General features: G+C 44.0%; 1 long non-coding RNA gene across 1 annotated transcript in view; it reads right to left on the reverse strand.

Annotated features, from left to right (window-relative positions):
* Positions 1-439: 439 nt before the first annotated feature.
* Positions 440-19,583, reverse strand: part of LOC136794517 (uncharacterized) — a 49,402-nt gene continuing 30,258 nt past the window's right edge. The window contains exons 2-3 of the long non-coding RNA XR_010841435.1: positions 13,361-13,467; positions 440-643 (exon numbers count right to left, since the gene is read on the reverse strand). This is a non-coding gene — a long non-coding RNA (uncharacterized lncRNA). The remainder of the gene's footprint in view (positions 644-13,360; positions 13,468-19,583) is intronic.

Raw genomic sequence — 19,583 nt, forward strand, 5'->3', positions numbered from 1 at the left:
CCACATCTGCCTTCTGTAGCAGATGATGATCTCCTTGAAGGTGGGACCCCAGGCACAGAGCCAGACAAGGGACAGGTAGGGAGAGTCAATGAGTGTTTACTGAATGATTAAATGAGTTAGGAAACAGCTTCTCATCCCTGAAGGCCTTGGTGAATTTGGAGGGTCTCCGTGGAATGAAACTTCTGTACCCATTGGATCTTCAGGGACCTTAGTGAGGACTCAAAGGACCCTTAGAGAACCCCTTTCTTAGGCCCACAACCAACTCAGAAGACAGACACCTCTCAAGGAGACCTTCAGGAACATTTCTGGGATTCACAATTGTAAGTAACAAAAAACGTGACAAAAATTTCTCGCCCTTAAGAGAAGGAATTTATCTAAAAATATGGGAATAAGCACATGAAAAGATGCTCAACATCATTAGTCATTAGAGAAATGCAAGTCAAAACCACAATGAGGGGCTTCCCTGGTGGCGCAGTGGTTGCGAGTCCGGCTGCCGATGCAGGGGACACGGGTTCGTGCCCCAGTCTGGGAAGATCCCACATGCCGCGGAGCGGCTGGGCCCGTGAGCCATGGCCTCTGAGCCTGCGTGTCCGGAGCCTGTGCTCTGCCGCGGGAGAGGCCACAACAGTGAGAGGCCCATGTACTGCAAAAAAAAAAAAGTTACAAGTTAAAAAAAAAAACCACAATGAGATACTCATTAAATTCACTAGGATGGCTAATAAGTAAAAAGACAGATATCAACAAGTGTTGGCAAGGATGTGAAGAAATTGGAAACCCCATACATTGTTGGTAGGAATGAAAATGGTGTAGCTGCTTTGGAAAACAATCAGGCAGGTCTTCATAAGATTAAACATAGAGTTACATATGACCCAATGATTTCACTCATAGGTATACACCCAAGAGAAATTAAAACATATGTCCACGCAAAAATGTGTACATGAATATTCAGAGAGTACTATTCATAATAGCCAAAGAGTGGAAGCAACCCAAATGCCCATCAATCAATCAATGAATAAACAAAATGTGATATATCCATACAATGGAATGTTATTTGGAATAAAAAGTAATGGAGTCGTGATCCAACATGCCACAACATAGATGCACCTTGAAAATATTATGCCATGTGAGAGAAACTAGTCACAAAAGACTATACATTGTATAATAATACCTATATTGAGGCAGGAGATAGATGGGCCCCAGGCTGAGCAGTTGGAATCTTTCCCCTGTGGACAGATACTCCAAGATAAAGATAATGGCAGGAGCAAGGAGGAGCTGAGTCCTGCTCAGATAAGAGATAAAAAGACCACGTATTTCTCATTCTTGAGGTCAAGGAGACCTCCCTGACTACACATGTTCAGAAAGCCTCCTTAGGGGTCAAAAAGGGAGGGGGCACAACCCCATAATAGGTGGTATCAACCTTCCCATAGGTCTCTGCACTGAAATCCATTTTGGCTAAGAGATGTGCACATGCACAGGGGAGGACCCTGAGTTAAACCAAATGTGGACTCAGAGCCAGGGAAAGTAAGATGATTGGCCAGAGGAAACCCAGAAGAACTGACCCATATAAATGATTTAAACTGCCACAAAGATGTGACTCTCTCTCTCTGAGCCCACCCATGTGTGTCTATCCACATTTGATTTTTTCCTTCTAATAAACACTTTACTTGTTTCACTACTTTCCATCTCTTTGTTGAAATTCATTTCTCCAAAGCAGACAAGCCAGGGCCTTGTCACTAGCCACTGGCCCTTGTGGTCTAGTGGTTAGGATTCAGCACTTGCTCTGCCGTGGCCTGGCTTCAGTCTCTTGTCAGGGAACTCAGATCCTGCTTCAAGCCACTGCAGGCTGAGACCACCCAAGATCAATATGAAATGTCCAGAGTAAGTAAATCCATAAATACAGATAGTGGATTAGTGGTTGCCTAGGGATGAGAGGTTGTAGTCGAATTGTCCCCCACAGAGATATGTTAAAGTTTTAACCCCTAGTACAGGAAGTCCCCTAGCTAAGAACCTTCAAGTTGCGAACTTTCAAAGATGCAAACATGCCCCTGTATGCCAGCTGTTGTACTGTACTACTGTAGTTTTCAAGGTACTGTACTGTAAGATTAAAAATGTTTTACTTTTTGTGTGTGTTTGTTTTTTATGTATTATTTGTGTGGAAAGTATTATAAACTTATTACAGTACAGTACTATATAGCTGATTGTGTTAGCTGGGTACCTAGTCTAACTTTTTTGGACTCATGAACAAATTGGACTTAGGAATGCGCTCTCAAACGGAACTTATTTGTATGTAGGGGACTTACTGTACCTGTGAATGTGACCTTATTTGGAAACAGGGTCTTTGCAGATGTAATTAAGATGTAAATTAAGATAAGGTCACACTAGAGTAGGGTGGGTTCTTAATCTATTATGACTGATGTCTTTATAAGAAGAGAATAGACACACAAAGAGACACACAGAGAAAGAATGCCATGTGAAAACACAAGACACAGGGAGAATGTCATGTGACAACGGAGGCAGCAGTTGGAGCGATGCAACTACAAGCCAAGGAACACCAAGGATTGCCGACAACATGAGAAACTATGAGAAAAGCATAAAACAGACGCTCACCTAGAACCTGCAGAGAGCACGTGGTGCTGCCAGTACCTTGATTTTGGACTCCTAGCCTCCAGAACTGTGAGAGAATAAATTTCTGGTGCTTTAAGCCACCCAGTTTATGGTATTTTGTTATGGCAGCCTTAGCAAACTAATACAGGGGACTAGAGGGAAATGATGAGGGACTGCTAAAGAATCCAGGCTTTCTTTTTGGGGTGATGACAGTTCTAAAATTGATTGTGGTGGTGGCTGAACAACCCTGTGAATATACTGAAAAGCATTGAATTGTTTAGTGAGACATATCTCAATAAACCTGTTATATTCAAAAAACAAAAAATGCTATCAGGGATCTCACAGAATCAACAAGAGGCCTATGGAACCAGGTATGGAGGCAGAAATATCACCCCAAATCATATAACACTGGTCTGGGGAGAACCCCACAGTTGCTTTCTCAAACCCTAGCCACTACAGACTTTTTAAAATGATTATTAAATGAAGCAGGTCCTTTTTAAAAAAATATCAACTTAATGTGTAATGCACATACAATAAACTGCATCCATTTAAAAGATGTAGTTTAGGCTTCCCTGGTGGTACAGTGGTTAAGAATCCACCTGCCAAGGCAGGGGACATGGGTTCAAGCCCTGGTCCGGGAAAATCCCACATGCTGCAGAGTGGCTAAGCCCGTGCTCCACAACTACTGACTCTGTGCTCTAGAGCCCGCGAGCCACAACTACTGAGCCCACGTGCTACAACTACTGAAGCCCACGCGCCTAGAGCTGGTGCTCCACAACAAGAGAAGCCACCGCAATCAGAAGGCTGCATACTGCAATTAGAAGCCTGAGCACCGCAGCAAAGAGCAGCTCCCGCTCGCCACGAAAGCCTGCATGCAGCAACGAAGACCCAACACAGGCAAAAATAAATAAATTTATTTTAAAAAATAAATAAATTTATTTTTAAAAATAAATAAAAATAAAATAAAATATGTAGTTTGATGAACTTTGACAAAATCATATATCCTGTGTAACCATTGCCATAATCAAGATACAAATTATTTCCATCACTGCCCAAAGTTTCCTTGTGCCCCTTTACAGGGAATTCCTCCTCCATCTCCAGCCTTGGGCCACTACCTGATCTGCATCATGTCTGCTTCCTGAGCGTGGCTCTCCAGCTTTCCCATCAATTCTATGAACTACCTAACACCCTTCCAATAAATTCCCTTCCTTTAAGTGAGCTGGGAATGGTGTTCGTGTTCATAACCAAGCATCCTGACTGATGGGAGAGAGCAAGTTAGGAGGAAGCAGGAGAAAAGTAGCTCAGAAAAAACATATCCACTCTGAATCCACTTGTACAAAGTTCAAAAACAGAAGAAAACAACTGATATAAATGTATTATATATTATGTAATATTATATATATTGTATTATAAATAATATAATTTAGAGATACATCCCTATTTGGTAAAACCATGAAGAAAACAAAAGGCATGCTTGTGATAGTCTGGATTATGGTTTAGCAAATGTTCACTGTACCTCCCTCTGCTGTGAAGGACTGTACTTCCACCCCCCACTGAGGTTGGGCTTAGCCATGTGACTTGTTTTGGCCAGTGGGCTGTTAGTAGATATGACATGAGCAGTGCCTTGTGCTTGTGCCCTTGGATGTGGCTCTCATGCTTCAGTGAGCTGCCGAAAGAAGTATAGGCCCCAGGTAGACTCTGATCCAAGTAAGATGAGACACGTAGAGCAGACTGGATCCAAATCCAGCTGACCCACAACCTGAAGCAGAACCACCCAGCCTAGATTAGTGCAAAGCAGTTAACCTGTGGACCATGAGAGTGAGACAAATGCTCATTGAATTTTGAGGCAATACTTGGCATTTTGTGGCAACAGTCGACGAATATAGGTAAATTCAGGAAGGGAGAGGAGGGGATGTGATCAGGGCTTTAAGGTATTAGTGATGCTTTAGTTTTCAAGCCAAGTGGTGGGTTCACAAGTGCTTATTACATCATTATTCTTTAAACCATACACAGCCGTTATACATAACCTGGGTTTTTTTTTTCAAGTTAAAAAAAAAGAAAAAGTGAGCGACAAGTTCAGGGCCATGGCTTACAACAACATTTTGTGTGCCTGAGAGTGGGCGGGCAGATTTCTGGGCTGGTGCAAAATGAGGATATGGAGGGGGCTGGGAGGAGTGGAGTGCGGAGAGGGATAAAACCAGTGCAAAATGGATAAGGCAGTGGTTGGATTTGGGTGGTAGAATATTAGGAGATTTTCTTCGTTATCCTTCTCTGGATTTCCCAAATTTTCTGCAATGATTATGTACGACTTTTGTAATGAGAGATGAGAACAAAAAACATAACGGCCAACACAGGCAGTCACTTCCCAACAGGACTTCTCTCTTTCTCCCCATTGATAGGATGAATCGTGACTGGTCCAAACCAGCCTTTGTCCCCTGCAGTTGGTTTAGCAGAGTCTGTGTGCCCCACTTCTGACCAGTGGGATGAAAGGGGAGGTCTCCTGGTGGAAGGTAGAAGCAGAATTTTAAGAAAGATTTCACTTCCTGATAAACAAGAAGAGTAAAGAGAGAGAGACAAGGGCAGGGTGGGGTGGGGGGATTTTGTACGTTGTTGTGTAATGCTGTGATATTTGCCCCTGCAGCAGCCGTCTTACAACCTTGAAGGAAGATGTTGCCAGGAAGGGTGGCTGAGGGGAGAGACAGCAAGGTCCTGAGTGATAGATTGAGCCACTGAGTCAAACCAGGGGCTGTGCAGCTGACTTCCTGTGAAACAAGATTATAAAACTTTTATAGCTTTAGTCACTTTCTGTTGGGAAGAATTAATTACAGCCAAAAACATCCTAATTGATACAAAATATCTTTTAAAGTCTACAAAGAGATATATCTGGATGGCCTTAAATGGAGGCTCATTTCACCCCCCAGACAGTCAGCTCAGCATGTCTGTGTGAGCCCAGTGGTGTCAGCTGCTGGGTTCTAGGAGCTCCCCCTTTCTAAGGAGTTTTCTTCCTCAACAGGGGAGCTTCCAATGTGACATAGACACATAGCTGTTCTCTTCCCCATATCCACTCTAAGTTACTTTTTAAAAATCAGTCATGGGGTTCCCTGGTGGTCCAGTGGTTAGGACTCTGCACTTTTGCTGCTGAGGGTGCAGATTCAACCCCTGGTCGGGGAACTAAGATCCCACAAGCCGTGGGGTGTGGCCAAAAAAAAAAAAAAAAATCAAAAAACAAGTAAAAATCATTCATGTCAGCAAAATATGTTCCTTCTCCATTTCAGCATTGCTGGAACAGTCCCTTTCTACTGGGCCACAGTGCAGTGGGTAATGAGAATTCCAAGGATTGCCTGTGCCTGACTTCTCTGCTTATTAGCTTCCCCTACTTTACCCTCTTTTATAACTGCCCTGCTGAGTAGGGCTAGTGGTGTGTGTCCCATAACTTCTTTGCATGACAGGCAAAGGGGAAACTGTAAGATAGGGACAGTAAAGTAGCCATAAACTAGAACTGACCACTGTCAACATCAACTGATTGCAACTAGCTCTGTCCTCTCAACCAGACCCGCTCCTCAAGCTGCAGGGTAAAGCCCCAGCTGTGAGAGGCAGGAGACAAGGCCTCCAGCAGCACTATCTATTCATGGAGACTCCCCCAGCATATCCACTTTCCGTGGCCCTTCATCTACCAGGTCTCATCTCAAGAAATCACCAGTTCCTTTCACCTCCCAAGAGTGAGCTTTTAGGGACTTCCCTGGTGGTCCAGTAGTTAAGATGCCGCATTCCCAAAGCAGGGGGCCCAGGTTCGATCCTAGATCCCACATGCTGCAACAAAGAGCCCACATGTGGCAATAAAGATCCTGTGAGCCGCAACTAAGACCTGGCACAACCAAATAAATTTTTTTAAGTGAGCTTTTAAAAATATAAATCATGTGATGTCATTTCTTTGTCGAAAACCCTCCACTGCTTTCCATCGCACTCTGTGCGTTCACCCCAATCTTCCTCCCTGTGCCTGCTCACACTGGTGGGTCCTAGCCTGTGAAGTCCAGGGCTTCCGTGGCCATGACCCCTTGTTGTTACTGAAGCTTCCCACACCTCTCCCACAGGACCTGAGTCAGGGAGAAGCTCCAGAGAAGTGGGGCTTCAGGGCTTCAGCCATATGGGCCCACCCAGGGTCCTTCCAAATACCATGTTCTGAGAATGTCAAAGCCAGTCTCTAGTCGAAGCTGGCTCTCTTTCAGGACGAACCTTCAGCTGCCCTTCCCTACTCCCCATCTTAACCCATCTTCTCCCCATGAAGGACAATCACTTCTTGGGGTGATTGTCAGCAGTGGAAAATCACCACTGCTGGTAGCAATCATCTACTAGCCCCTGGAGTACCTTTACAGGTGCTACTCCAGCAGGGGACTGTCAGCTAGAAGGGTTGCTCTAAAATGCAATCCCTGATGCTCCAGTGGTTAGGACTCGGCGCTTTCACTGCTGGGGCCCAGTTTCAATCCCTGGTCGGGGAACTAAGATCCTGCAAGCTGTATGGTGCAGCCAAAAATAATAATAATAATAAATAAAATGCCAGTCCAGAATGGAGCCCAGTTTATCTAATTCTTCACCTTGGCTAAAGCATTGGAAAGTCCTATACTGATCTGGGTGCCTGGCTTGGATGCAGAAACCAAGTATGGCCCCAAGGGGGCAGTAGCACATCTTCCCAACTGCAGGGGTTTGGCTACAACCAGGAACACCTCAAGAGGCTTTTACCCTGCTGCAGCAGAAGAGCCAGAAGGAGATTTGTGGGTGCGCTGGTGAAGGCAAATAACTTGATGTGCCTTTAAAATGACTTTCTTTAAATACGTGTTTAAATGCATTTAGTGGGGAGGAAAAAAAAACTACTTTTCTGTTAAAAATATATGTAAGTAAAAATAACTACAAATACATATATGTAAATATAAATATAAATATATTCCTTGTGGTTAGCAGATAGGAGGGGGCTTGAAGGAGGCTGGTGTTGTTTCTTGATCTGGGTGCTAGTTACACAGGCATGTTTACTTTGTGAAAGTTCATCAAGCTGGACCATTATGATTTGTGTACTTTTCTGTAGGTATGTTATGCTTCAAGAAAAGTTAATAAAACTTCAATGGTAATGATGGGTCAATTAAAAACTGTACTCTTTTTGTTCAAAATAAGTGATTTATGCATTGAATATGGCATAAAAGTTTTTGAGAATAAATAGGTAATATATTCACAAGGTTCAAAATTCTAATGATACAAAAGGGTGAATGAAAAATCTCTCTCCCATTCCTGTTCTTCAGCCACTCGTTCCGACCTGTAACAGTGATCTATAACTGTGCAATAAATCACCCCAGGACTTAAGGGCTTAAAGCAAGAACCACTTATTTGCTCACAAATATGTGGGTCAGTAATTTGGGCGGGACCAAGCTGGGTAGTGATTCTGTTAGTCCCACCTGGGGTGAATCATGCTGTCCAGTCCCTTGGCAGATGGACTGTGGCTACAGGTATAAGATGGCCTCACTCACATGTGTGGCTGTTCAGGCTTCTGGGCCTTTTCCTCCTTGTGGTCTCTCATCCCCAGGGAGGCTTCTTCACATGGCGGTTTCAGGGCAAGAAGGGGAAAAGGATAGAAGCTGCAAGGATTCTTAAGGCCCAAGCCCAGAACTCTGACATCACTTCAGTTGCATTCTATCGGTCAAAGCAAGTTATCTGGCCAGACAGCTGTGAGAGTGGGGAGAAACAGACTCCATCTCTTCTTTTGTTTTTCACCATGCCATGCAGCTTGCGGGATCTTAGTTCCCTGACCAGGAATTGAATCCCCACCTTTGGAAGTGAAAGTGCAGAGTCCTAACCACTGGATCCCAGGGAATTCCCTAAACTCCATCTCCGGATGGTAGGAGCAGCAAAATCACATAGCAAAAGGCTATGCATACAGGAACTGGGAGGAATTTGTGGTCATATTTTGTAATCTATCACACTTCCCATGGAATTTCTTTTATGGCCTTCTAGAAATATTTTGTACATATTTAAACAAATCATATATATATGTGCATATATTCATATATATATATGCAAATGCCTCCACTTCAAGCTAGAAACCTGAGAGCCTTTCCTAAATTCTCTTTCCTTCAACATCTACACTCAGTCCATCAGCAAGTTAGTAAAATCTCCAAAATACATACAAAATCCATCCACTTCTTGCCATCTCTATTGATACCTCCCCCTTCCAAGTCACTTCCACCTCCTGCCTGGCATGGTCTCCTAACTAGTCTTCCTGCCACATTTTTGTCTCACTTGAAGACTCTTTACCTAGCAGGTAGAGTGAGCTTTTAAAAACATAAATCACATCATGTCATTTACTTGTCAAAAACTCTCCAAGGGGCTTCCCTGGTGGCGCAGTGGTTAAGAATCCGCCTGCCAATGCAGGGGACACAGGTTCAAGCCCTGGTCCGGGAAGATCCCACATGCCGAGGAGCAACTAAGCCCGTGTACCACAACTACTGAGCCTGTGCTCTAGAGCCCACATGCCACAACTACTGAAGCCCACACACCTAGAGCCCATGTGCTGCAACAAGAGAAGCCACTGCAATGAGAAGTCCGCGCACCGCAACAAAGAGTAGCCCCCACTCACCACAACTAGAGAAAGCCCACGCACAGCAACAAAGACCCAATGCAGCCCAAAATAAATAAGTTAAATAAATTAAAAAAAACTCTCCAAGGGCTTCCATCACCACGCTCAGTAAATGTTTGCTCCTCTTTTCCTCTCTGAACATTCTCATACCAATCTCTCCCTCTTTGTTCATTAAGGCCCAGCCTCTCTGTTCTCAAATACATCAGGTTATTCCCTCCCCAAGGGCCTTTGCACCAGCTGTTTCTTCAGCCTGTGCTGCTCTTCCTCTTGGTGTTTGGCTCCTTTTCCTCCTTTGTGTCATAGCTTCAACATTACCTCCTCTAGAAGGACTTCCCTAACCAGCACTCCCCCTTCCACCTACACTATTATTTCTATTACAACACACTGTTTATTTCCTTTGGAATTTATCCTATTGTCTTGCTTATTTATTTATCTAAATTATCTAAATTTATCTAAATTATTCATACTCCTGCTGCTAAAGCATAAAACTGAAACATAGTCTCAAAAATACTTGCTGTTATCCTCCAGTTTTCTTCCCACTTGGGATGGGTTGCTTAGGCAGGAGGGGTGTGGCCCATTGCATTGTACAATAGGTTATAAGCCACTTCCTTGCACCGTCCATTCTTGGCAATATTCTGTCTGAGGTCACCAGGGGCATGAATCCTAACCTGGGCAACCTATCTAACCAGTGTAACCTTTCTAACCAGTGTAATGGAAATGTCAGAGGTAGGCCTAGATACAAACATGACCTGAAGAGCTCCAACAAGGCTGACATCTAGAAAATGAAAGGAAGCTGGTGCAGCCAGGATACAGATCAACTACAGAGACAGATGTGGGAAATTCTGGAGCCCTTCCAAAGGGCCTCATTGAGGAGACACAGCTGTGGATGATGAGCCTGCGTGAATGGGGGTCCTCCCAGAACTTCTGGACTCTCAACTGCCCCTCCCTCCTTTCACAACTGCTTCCCCAGCACTAATCCCATACAAGACACATACAAGCATTCAGTAAAAATTGGTTAAACTCATGAGGAAGTCAACAGTCCTCACTTAATTCCTAGATTGGCCATGTTACTGAGAAACAGCACACAAGCCCAAAGCTAGATAGCCACATCCATGAAGTATGTGAGAGAGGATGCACTTCTTGGGAAATTCACAGCCATCCAAATCCACTTCCTGCTGGTGCAGTTTCAAGGACCCAAGAAGTGTTTTGAAGGTCGAGCAATCACAGGCTTTTGCAGGCTGAGTTGGGTTTCATTGATAGCATAATTCCTTAAAAATTTAGTAGACCTTTGGTCTGTTTGGTTCTGGTCAATTCCAATGTGAGTAACTACAGCCAAAGATCTTATCTAGACATGGTTTTCAAGCCTGAAGATTCTGATCTACTTTCTTGCCATTCCTCCAACTAGATGGTGGCTCTCTTCAGGCCACCTGAAACAACAGGCTTGAGTGGGAAAGCACCATTTTTCTTTGCCAACAGGCTCACAGCTTTTCTAAAGAGGGCACTAGTCTCAACTCCTAAGGCTGCCACTTTGCAGTTACCACTCATAAGTGCTTCAGTGAGGAAGCAACTGACTTTTTTTTTTTTTTTTTTTTTTTGCCGCACGCGGGCCTCTCACTATTGTGGCCTCTCCCGTTGCAGAGCATAGGCTCCGGACGCGCAGGCTCAGCGGCCATGGCTCACGGGCCCCGCCGCTCTGCAGCATGTGGGATCTTCCTGGACCGGGGCACGAATCCGTGTCCCCTGCATCGGCAGGCAGACTCTCAACCACTGCACCACCAGGGAAGCCCGCAACTGACTTTTTAAACTCTGCAAAACTCAAAATTACAGAATTCTCAGTCAATCCAGATTTCAGGTTATAGCAAAGAATTCTCCATTAGCAAAGTTGTACAGAGTAGCTAGCTCTAGTTTGAGCTTCTCTATGTCTTTCTGTCTAGTAGAACTTTGCTAAAAGTAGCACGAAGAAGCCAGAAAACACCAACATTCTAAATTTCCCTACCTTTCTACATTGCTACCTTGCACTGCTACAACCTCAAATAGACCATAATATGCTTTTCAAGGTGGGGTATCTAGTGTCTGAAGATTGCTTCCAATGAAACACATCTCCCAGTATTCACAACCTTATGTAGTACCCTCCCTTTATGTATTTATTTTTTGACACCCCGTGCCACTTGCAGGAAATTAGTTCCCCGACCAGGGAACCACTGGACTACAAGGGAATTCCCAGTACCCTCCCTTTAAATCTGGGCTGGCACTGTGAATCACTTGAAATCCTTAAGAAAGTCTGACAGCTTTTAATTTTGCATATTTGGGGTCCGGCTGTCATGTATAGAAGCCCAAGCTACAGCACATGGAGAGAGAGGAGACAGCCCTTCCAGCCATCCCACCAAGGTGCCACACATGTGAGTGAAGTCATCTTGGGTATTCCATCCCCAGGCACCATCTGACTGAAACCTCATGCAAGACCCCTGTGAGACTGGCAGAACCACCCAGCTGATCACAGTCAATCCAGAGAATTATGTGAGGTAATAAAATGCTTGTTGTTTTAACCCATTACGTTTTGGCAGGGAGGGGTGTTTTGCCACAGAGTAATAGGTAACTAACACAAAGTTTTGATCAAATGTTTTACTGCTGTCTAACCAGAGTCACAGGCGTTCCATTCTGCAATGCCTGAGTCCTTGCCATCTGCAACCCAACTGCACTCATTAATTAAGCATCTAGATTCTGTCACTTGCAGTGCCTTCTTTCCAGGTACCAAATTCAACATCAATTAGAATTAGGTTCACCTGTGAGTGACAGAAAAATTAATGTAATGGTGGTTTAAACTAAATAAAAGTTTATTTCTGTCTCCCATAAATGCAGTCCAGAGATAAATAATCTTGACCCTCCACAGTTTCAGGGACCCAGACCCCTTCTTTCTTGTCTCACCATCCTCAGCACATGGCTTTTCTTTCATGGTCCACGATGGCTGCTCATGCTCTAGCCATAATGACTGCCTTTCAACAAACAGAAGGTGAAAGAAACAAATATATGTCTCTCCCTCTAAGGACATTTCCTGAAGTTGCACAGGACACTTCTGCCCATACCTCATTTGCCAAAACTTACGTGGCCAAACTAAGCTGGAAGATAGGTTGGAGATATGGTCTTTATTCCAAGGGGCTATGTGCCCAGATGTAAATCTAGGGTTCCACTGGGGAAGAAGAGAATGAATATTTCAGGTAAATTAGCAATGTCTGCCACAGATTGCTCTGATTACATGGCTTTCTAGTCAATTCTGATTTCTGGAGAAAAGTCTCTGTAACTGAGCAGGACCCTATGAGGCCTTCCCAGAATAGACCCCCATTCATGTCCTCCGCCTGCCTTTTGTCTGTAGAAAAATTTTAGTCAAAGAATAAATGTAAAGAGTAAGCTGTGACAAAGTGAGAGAGTGGCATGGACATATATATATACACTACCAAATGTAAAATAGATAGCTAGTGGGAAGCAGCCGCATAGCACAGGGAGATAAGCTCGGTGCTTTGTGACCACCTAGAGGGATGGGATAGGGAGGTTGGGAGGGAGGGAGACACAAGAGGGAGGAGATATGGGAACGTATGTATATGTATAACTGATTCACTTTGTTATGAAGCAGAAACTAACACACCATCGTGAAGCAATTATACTCCAATAAAGATGTTCAAAATAAAAGAATAAATTTAATCAGAGAAATAAGAAAGGAAAGGAAAGCAGAAAGAAAGGAAAGCAGTCAAGCAGGACAAAATAATACTAGTTTAGCCATTAAACAAAGTCAAGGACATTTAGTCCTTCCTCAAGGGCTACAGATAATATTCTGAGCCATGTCCTTTGAGCTGTTTTGCAGATACTGAAACCCCCACCAGGCAGAAGAAGTTATCTGTATGCTGCCCGCAAGCTCGTAGACTCCCAGGCCAGTTAGAACCAGAAGATTGATAATGTTGACTCCCAATTACCTCACCACCAACCAATCAGAAGAATGCCCATGAGCTGCTCACGCACTGCTCCTTGAACACTATAAGACTCCTCACTACCCCCTCCAGGGTGGGACACACAATTTTGAGGGCATTAGCTCACTGTGGTCCCCTTTGCCTGGCAAAGCAATAAAGCTATTCTTTTCTACTTCACCCAAAACTCTTGTCTCCTTGTTTCTATTCGGCACCAGTGAACAGAGGTCAAGTATCAGCAACATCTCCTCCTCTGCTTTTATTCTCCATACTTTCTTTTGTCAATTCCTAAAAAAAAAGATGAAGTAAATTTGTTAGTACTCTAGCTGGAATTAATTGAATGTATATAGTAATTTTGGAGAATTGACACTTCTATGAATTTATATCTTTCCATTCAAGAATGCAGCATGTCTTTTCACTCATTCAAGTCTAGTTTTATACCTTTTAATAAGATTTAGTGGTTTCTCTTTATAGGTTCTATACTTCTCTTGTTAAGTGTTTTCCGAAGTATTCCATAGTTTTGGTTGTTATAAATGTAATTTTCCCTCCAATTTTCATTGCAAGTATTCATTCTAAGAGTTAAAAAAAAAAGATTGACACTTTTGCTTCCAAGTGTGATAGAGCAGCTTTTGGCAGTGAGTGCTCCTGCTGAGAACAACTACAAAAGCCGGATAAAATAGCTCTCCCTACCCACCTCTCTGCCCTCAAAAATATGTTCAGCATTGGCGAGCTGCAGAACCAACCAGGCCTGGGGACGCCAGGTTCCAGAGGAGGGAATCGAAGGAGAGAGGAGCTAACAGTCCAGAGTTGCTTTTTATACCTCGATATGAAGTTTTCTCAAAAAAAAAAAAAAAAGCATTTGCACTTTTTGTTTATTTTATAGTCACCTTGCCCAATTCTTTTATTAATTCTAGCAGTTTTTACTAGAGTCTCTTAATGTTTACCAGGCATACACTGTTAACAGTAAAAAAGAGTTTTATCTCTTTTTTTCTTAAGTTTATAACTGCTATTTTGTTTTCTTATCTCAATGCTCTTGCTAAACCTGGGTGGAATAACAGAATACTTGATTAATGGAAGGAGTTGCTAATGCCTTGGATGACGGAATTTTACAAAACTCTTTTGAACCCATTACCTGCCAAGCTCTATGTCTACTCTTGTGTTACTCCTCACAACTTCATGTGAAGCAGGCATTGTTGTCCCAATTTACACATGCCGATAAAACACTGTCTCCTAGCAGGGATGGCAGGGTGGGAGTGGTCCAGGAATGAGGAGCCCAGTGCAGAGCTCCGACCGCCCCTTTCTCTCCACCATCTTACACTGGATTGGAAAGGAGTTTTAAGCTCTCCTAAGGGAACCATCTCCTGAGGCAACAGAGCTAGTGTTACAGTGTTACCTGTGAATCTGCAGGGATGGCAAATGATGGCTTTGCCGCTCCTTCATCTGTTCACTCATTCATTCATTCTCTCCAAGAATATTCATGGAGCACTAAGCACCTATTCTGTGCCAAGCTCTGCCTTGGGCACAGGGGACACAGAGATAATGAGGCCAAGTAACCACAGGATGGGCCTTGCCCACAGCTGGGCAGCATTTTCCGGGCAGACAGAATAGGATGAGGCCTCCAGGGCCACAGAAGGAGAGGTTTAAGTAGAGAAAAGAAGGAGCCCTGGACAAAGTTGAAGGTATCAGGTTATCTGACACAGGGCTGTTGTATTCTTCCTGTACCACCTTGACCCTCTCATTCACAGTCTGCCCAGTTGCCAGATGCAGGCTTGGTTCTGGGCGGAAACTTGCTCAGCGTTCTCCACTCCCAGAGGGACTTGGTGACGGCAGAGAGGGCTCTGTGTAGCCTAGATATCGTGGAGGGGCTTTGTCCTGACACGGAGCTGCAGTGTTGGTAAACTTGGGAGCCTCTGCAGAGTTCTGTGCGGGAGTACCTGACAATGTAAGACCACGTCTCACTCTCCTGGGCATCAATGGGAGATGGTTCCATGTGCCATGACAGTATATGTGTTAACAGTTCTCTTGGTTTTAGGCAGAATTTTTTTGTACAAGGAGTCAAGGAACACACTGTTAACAATTCAGCACTAGCTGTAATAAAATAAAAGGCCTTGTCAGTTTCACACTGCAATGAAAGAAGTGCCTGACACCCTGGAAATGCCTAACCACATGATTTAGTCCATCTTATGATTAATAGCAAACCAGCTAGGAAAAAAAAAAAACTTCAATATTCATATCAAGATAAGCCAATCTCTTTTTTTGTGTGTGTGTGGTATGCGGGCCTCTCACTGTTGTGGCCTCTCCCATTGCGGAGCACAGGTTCGGGACACGCAGGCTCAGCGGCCATGGCTCGCGGGCCCAGCCGCTCCGCAGCATGTGGGATCTTCCCAGACCGGGGCACGAACCCGCGTCCCCTGCATCGGCAGGCGGACTCTCAACCACTGTGCCACCAGGGAAGCCCGCCAATCTCTTATAACATGAAAAAGATCCTGTGTCTGGAAGCAGAAACCAAATCCATCAAAAATACAAGTGGAAAAAGCAAAAGCAAACTTGATGCAACAAAAGAAAGATTCAGAACCTTCATACAGAACTCCAGGGCATGTGTGAGGAGTCAGGTCAAGTCTCTGAAGGAATGTTGGCTAAAGATGAAAGACCTGACAGCTCCCCTTGGAGAAGAGAACACAGATAATGACTTGGACTTGGGAAGTAGAGACAGTATTTATGACCAGACCAGAGGAGCCAGGAGGAAACTGACTGATGTTGAAAACTCTGAGTGTGCATTTAAACATCCAAGATGGAGGGAGAAATCAATTCTACATCAACATTGCTAAAGAAGGAAACACAAAAGCCGACATGACTAATCATCTTAGAAGTATTCAGGCTGAGCAAATCTTGACTTTTGAAAAAGTGCATATCAAAGTCTTCAGGGAAGAGGAAATGAAGTGACTGAACTTTGTCAAGAGAAAGAAATGGAGTCTCTTGGGAAATTATCTGTGAAGGATAATTTCTTCACAGAAAAATGAAGGAAGAATGAAGGAAGATCATTACTTGGAACAAGAGGAAGAAAGTTCTGAAGCAAATGAAGAGCTGAAGACCTTCAGAGAGCAAATCAAAGACCTTTACGAAAAGCTGGAAAGCATCATTTGTTCTCAAAACCAAATTATCTCCCTTGAACCAAAAGGTCCTGATCACTGGACAAGAGCACAGGAGGCTGAAAGAAACCTCTTCATCTCAAGACAAAACATTGCAGATATGAGACAAACAACAATGGAAACAGTGAGCTTCTAGAAGTGGTTCCTCATGCATCTGATGATCCAGATGGAGAATTTTCCAGGGAGCATTTGCAAGCCCTTATCTCTGGGCATGGGGTGCTGTTTCTTCTGAGATAGGAGGGTCTCAACACCCCTCCCCTCAGACCCTCTCCTTGGCTGCCAGGCTTTCTTCCTCCATTCCCAAATCTGGTGTTTCCAATACATTCAAACAGGGAGTTCCTGACAAGAAGACATCTTCCTCCCTGTATTAGTCAGGGATCTCTAGAGAAACAGAACCAGTAGGCTATACATACATATATAAAGAGATTTATCTCAAGGAATTGGTTTATGCAAGTGTGAGGGCTGGCAAGCTTGAAACCTGTAGTGCAGGCCAGCAGACTGGAAACTCTCAGTCAGGGGCTGAGACTATAGTCCACAGACTATATAGTCTTCTTCCTCAGGGAAATCTCCATTTTGCTCTTAAGGCCCTTTGACTAATTGGATGATCATCAAGGATAATCTCCTTTACTTAAAGTCAACTGATTGTAGAGGTTAACCACGTCTACAAAATACCTTCACAGTAATGCCTAGATTATTAGCATTTTGATTGAATAATGGGTATTATAGCCTAGACATAAAACAAATAAAACTAACTGCCTCCCATGCCAGAAGCCTGGATGAAGCCCTCAGGGATGGCTTTCCACTAAGAGATTGCTGTCCTTCTTATCTTCCCTCATGGGCTGGGTTTTTCTCTGGACATTCCTGTCCAGGAAATGGAAGTACGTTACTTTCCAGGTTCTTTGAGCCTGAACGTAACCCTTCTTTCTACTCAAACCTCTGAAACACTGCAAGACCATTTCATTTTTTTCTTCAAAGTTATTTGAAAATTATCTACATTTTAAGTTAAAATAATTTTTACAGTAAAGAACAATCCAACTGAAAAATGGAGAAGAAACATTTCTCCAAAGAAAATATACAAATGGCTAATAAGCACATGAAGATGCTCAACAACACTGATCACTAGGGAAATGCAAATCAAAACAACAAACAATACTTTTCACCTGCTGGGATGGCTGTAATCAAAAAGAGAGACAGTAACAAGGGTTGTTGAGGATGAGAAAAACTGGAATGCTCATGGATTGCTGGTGGGATTGTAAAATGGTGTAGCCACTTTGGAAAATAGTTTGACAGTTCCTCAAAATGTGAAACAGTTACCATATGATTCTGCAATATCATACCCAAGAGGAATAAAAACATATGTCCATCCAAATACTTGTACACAAATATTCATAGCAGTATTGTTGATAATAGCTGAAAGGTAGAAATCGAAAATGTCTATTAACTAATGAATGGATAAATAAAACATTGTATTATTGATGAATGTTATTCATCAATAAAAAGAAATGAAGTACAGTCAACCCTCCATACCAGCAGGTTCTGCACCTGCAAATTCAATCAACTACAGATCAAAAATATATTTTAAAAAATTCCAGGGCTTCCTTGGTGGCGCAGTGGTTGAGGGTCCGCCTGCCGATACAGGGAACACGGGTTCGCTCCCCAGTCCGGGAAGATCCCACATGCCGCAGAGCGGCTGGACCCGTGAGCCGTGGCCACTGAGCCTGCGCGTCCGGAGCCTGTGCTCTGCAACGGGAGAGGCCACGACAGTGAGAGGTCCGCGTAGGGTGGGGGGGTGGGGGGTTCCAGTAAGTGCCAAAAGCAAAATTTGAATTTGCCTAGGGAAGGCAAATTTACATAGTTGTAAAAACACATTGTATTTGCAACTATTTCCACAGTATTTACATTGTTTTAGGTATTATAAGTAATCTAGAGATATTTTAAAGTATAGGATGTGTGGGGCTTCCCTGATGGCACAGTGGTTAAGAATCTGCCTGCCATGGGCTTCCCTGGTGGCGCAGTGGTTGAGAGTCCGCCTGCCGATGCAGGAGACACGGGTTCGTGCCCTGGTCCGGGAAGATCCCACATGCCGCGGAGCAACCAAGCCCGTGAGCCATGGCCGCTAGGCCTGCGCGTCCGGAGCCTGTGCTCCGCAACGGGACAGGCCACAACAGTGAGAGGCCCGCATACCGCAAAAAAAAAAAAAAAAAGAATCTGCCTGCCAATGCAGGGGACACGGGTTCGAGCCCTGGTCTGGGAAGATCCCACATGCCACAGGAGCAACTAAGCCCGTGCGCCACAACTACTGAGCCTGTGCTCTAGAGCCCGTGAGCCACAACTAGCGAGCCCCTGTGCTGCAACTAATGAAGCCCACGCGTCTAGAGCCCATGCTCCGCAACAAGAGAAGCCACCACAATGAGAAGCCCGCTCACCTCAACGAAGAGTAGCCCCCGCACTGCAGGAAGAGAAAGCCCGCGCGGAGCAACAAAGACCCAACACAGCCAAAAAATAATAATAATAATAAAATAAAATAAATTTAATAAAATAAAGTATAGGATGTGGATGTGTGTAGGCTATATGCAAATATTATGCCATTTTATATAAGGGACTTGAGCACCTGAGGATTTTGGTGTGTGTGTTTTGGGGAGTCCTGGAACCAATTCCCTGCAGATACAGAGGGTCAGCTGTACTGATACCTGCTACAACATGGATGAAACTAGAAAACATTAAGTGAAAGAAGCAAATCATGAAAGGTAACATATACAATGTTCAGAATAGGCAAATTCATATAAAGTAGAAGCAGATCATGAAAGGTCACATATGTAATGTTCAGAATAGGCAAATTCATACAAAGTAGTGGTTGGCAGGGGCTGGGGAGAAAGGGGATTGCGAGTGACTGCTAGAGGATATAGAGTTTTGTTTTGTTGTGTTTTTTGCTGGGCTGCATGGCATATGAGATCTTATTTCCCCAACCAGGGATCGAACCCGCACCCCCTGAAGTGGAAGCGCAGAGTGTTAACCACTGCACTGCCAGGGAAGTCCCAGGATAGAGTTTTGTTGGGTTGTGCCCCTGTGCTTGCCCAGCTTCAAGACTGAAGAAAGAGCCCAAAGTCATCAACAGAGACATCGATGGTTTAATGGATGTGGGTGCTTACACGTCCAAAGCAAGGTCCTAGAGTGACACCCCACTATGCGCAGCAGATGGCGGGCAGGATATGGTGGCAGTCTTCCCTCCCGCGGTAAGGGAAGATTACCAGTTAT

This window comes from Kogia breviceps, chromosome 7, assembly GCF_026419965.1.
Source record: "Kogia breviceps isolate mKogBre1 chromosome 7, mKogBre1 haplotype 1, whole genome shotgun sequence".
Lineage (NCBI taxonomy): Eukaryota > Metazoa > Chordata > Mammalia > Artiodactyla > Physeteridae > Kogia > Kogia breviceps.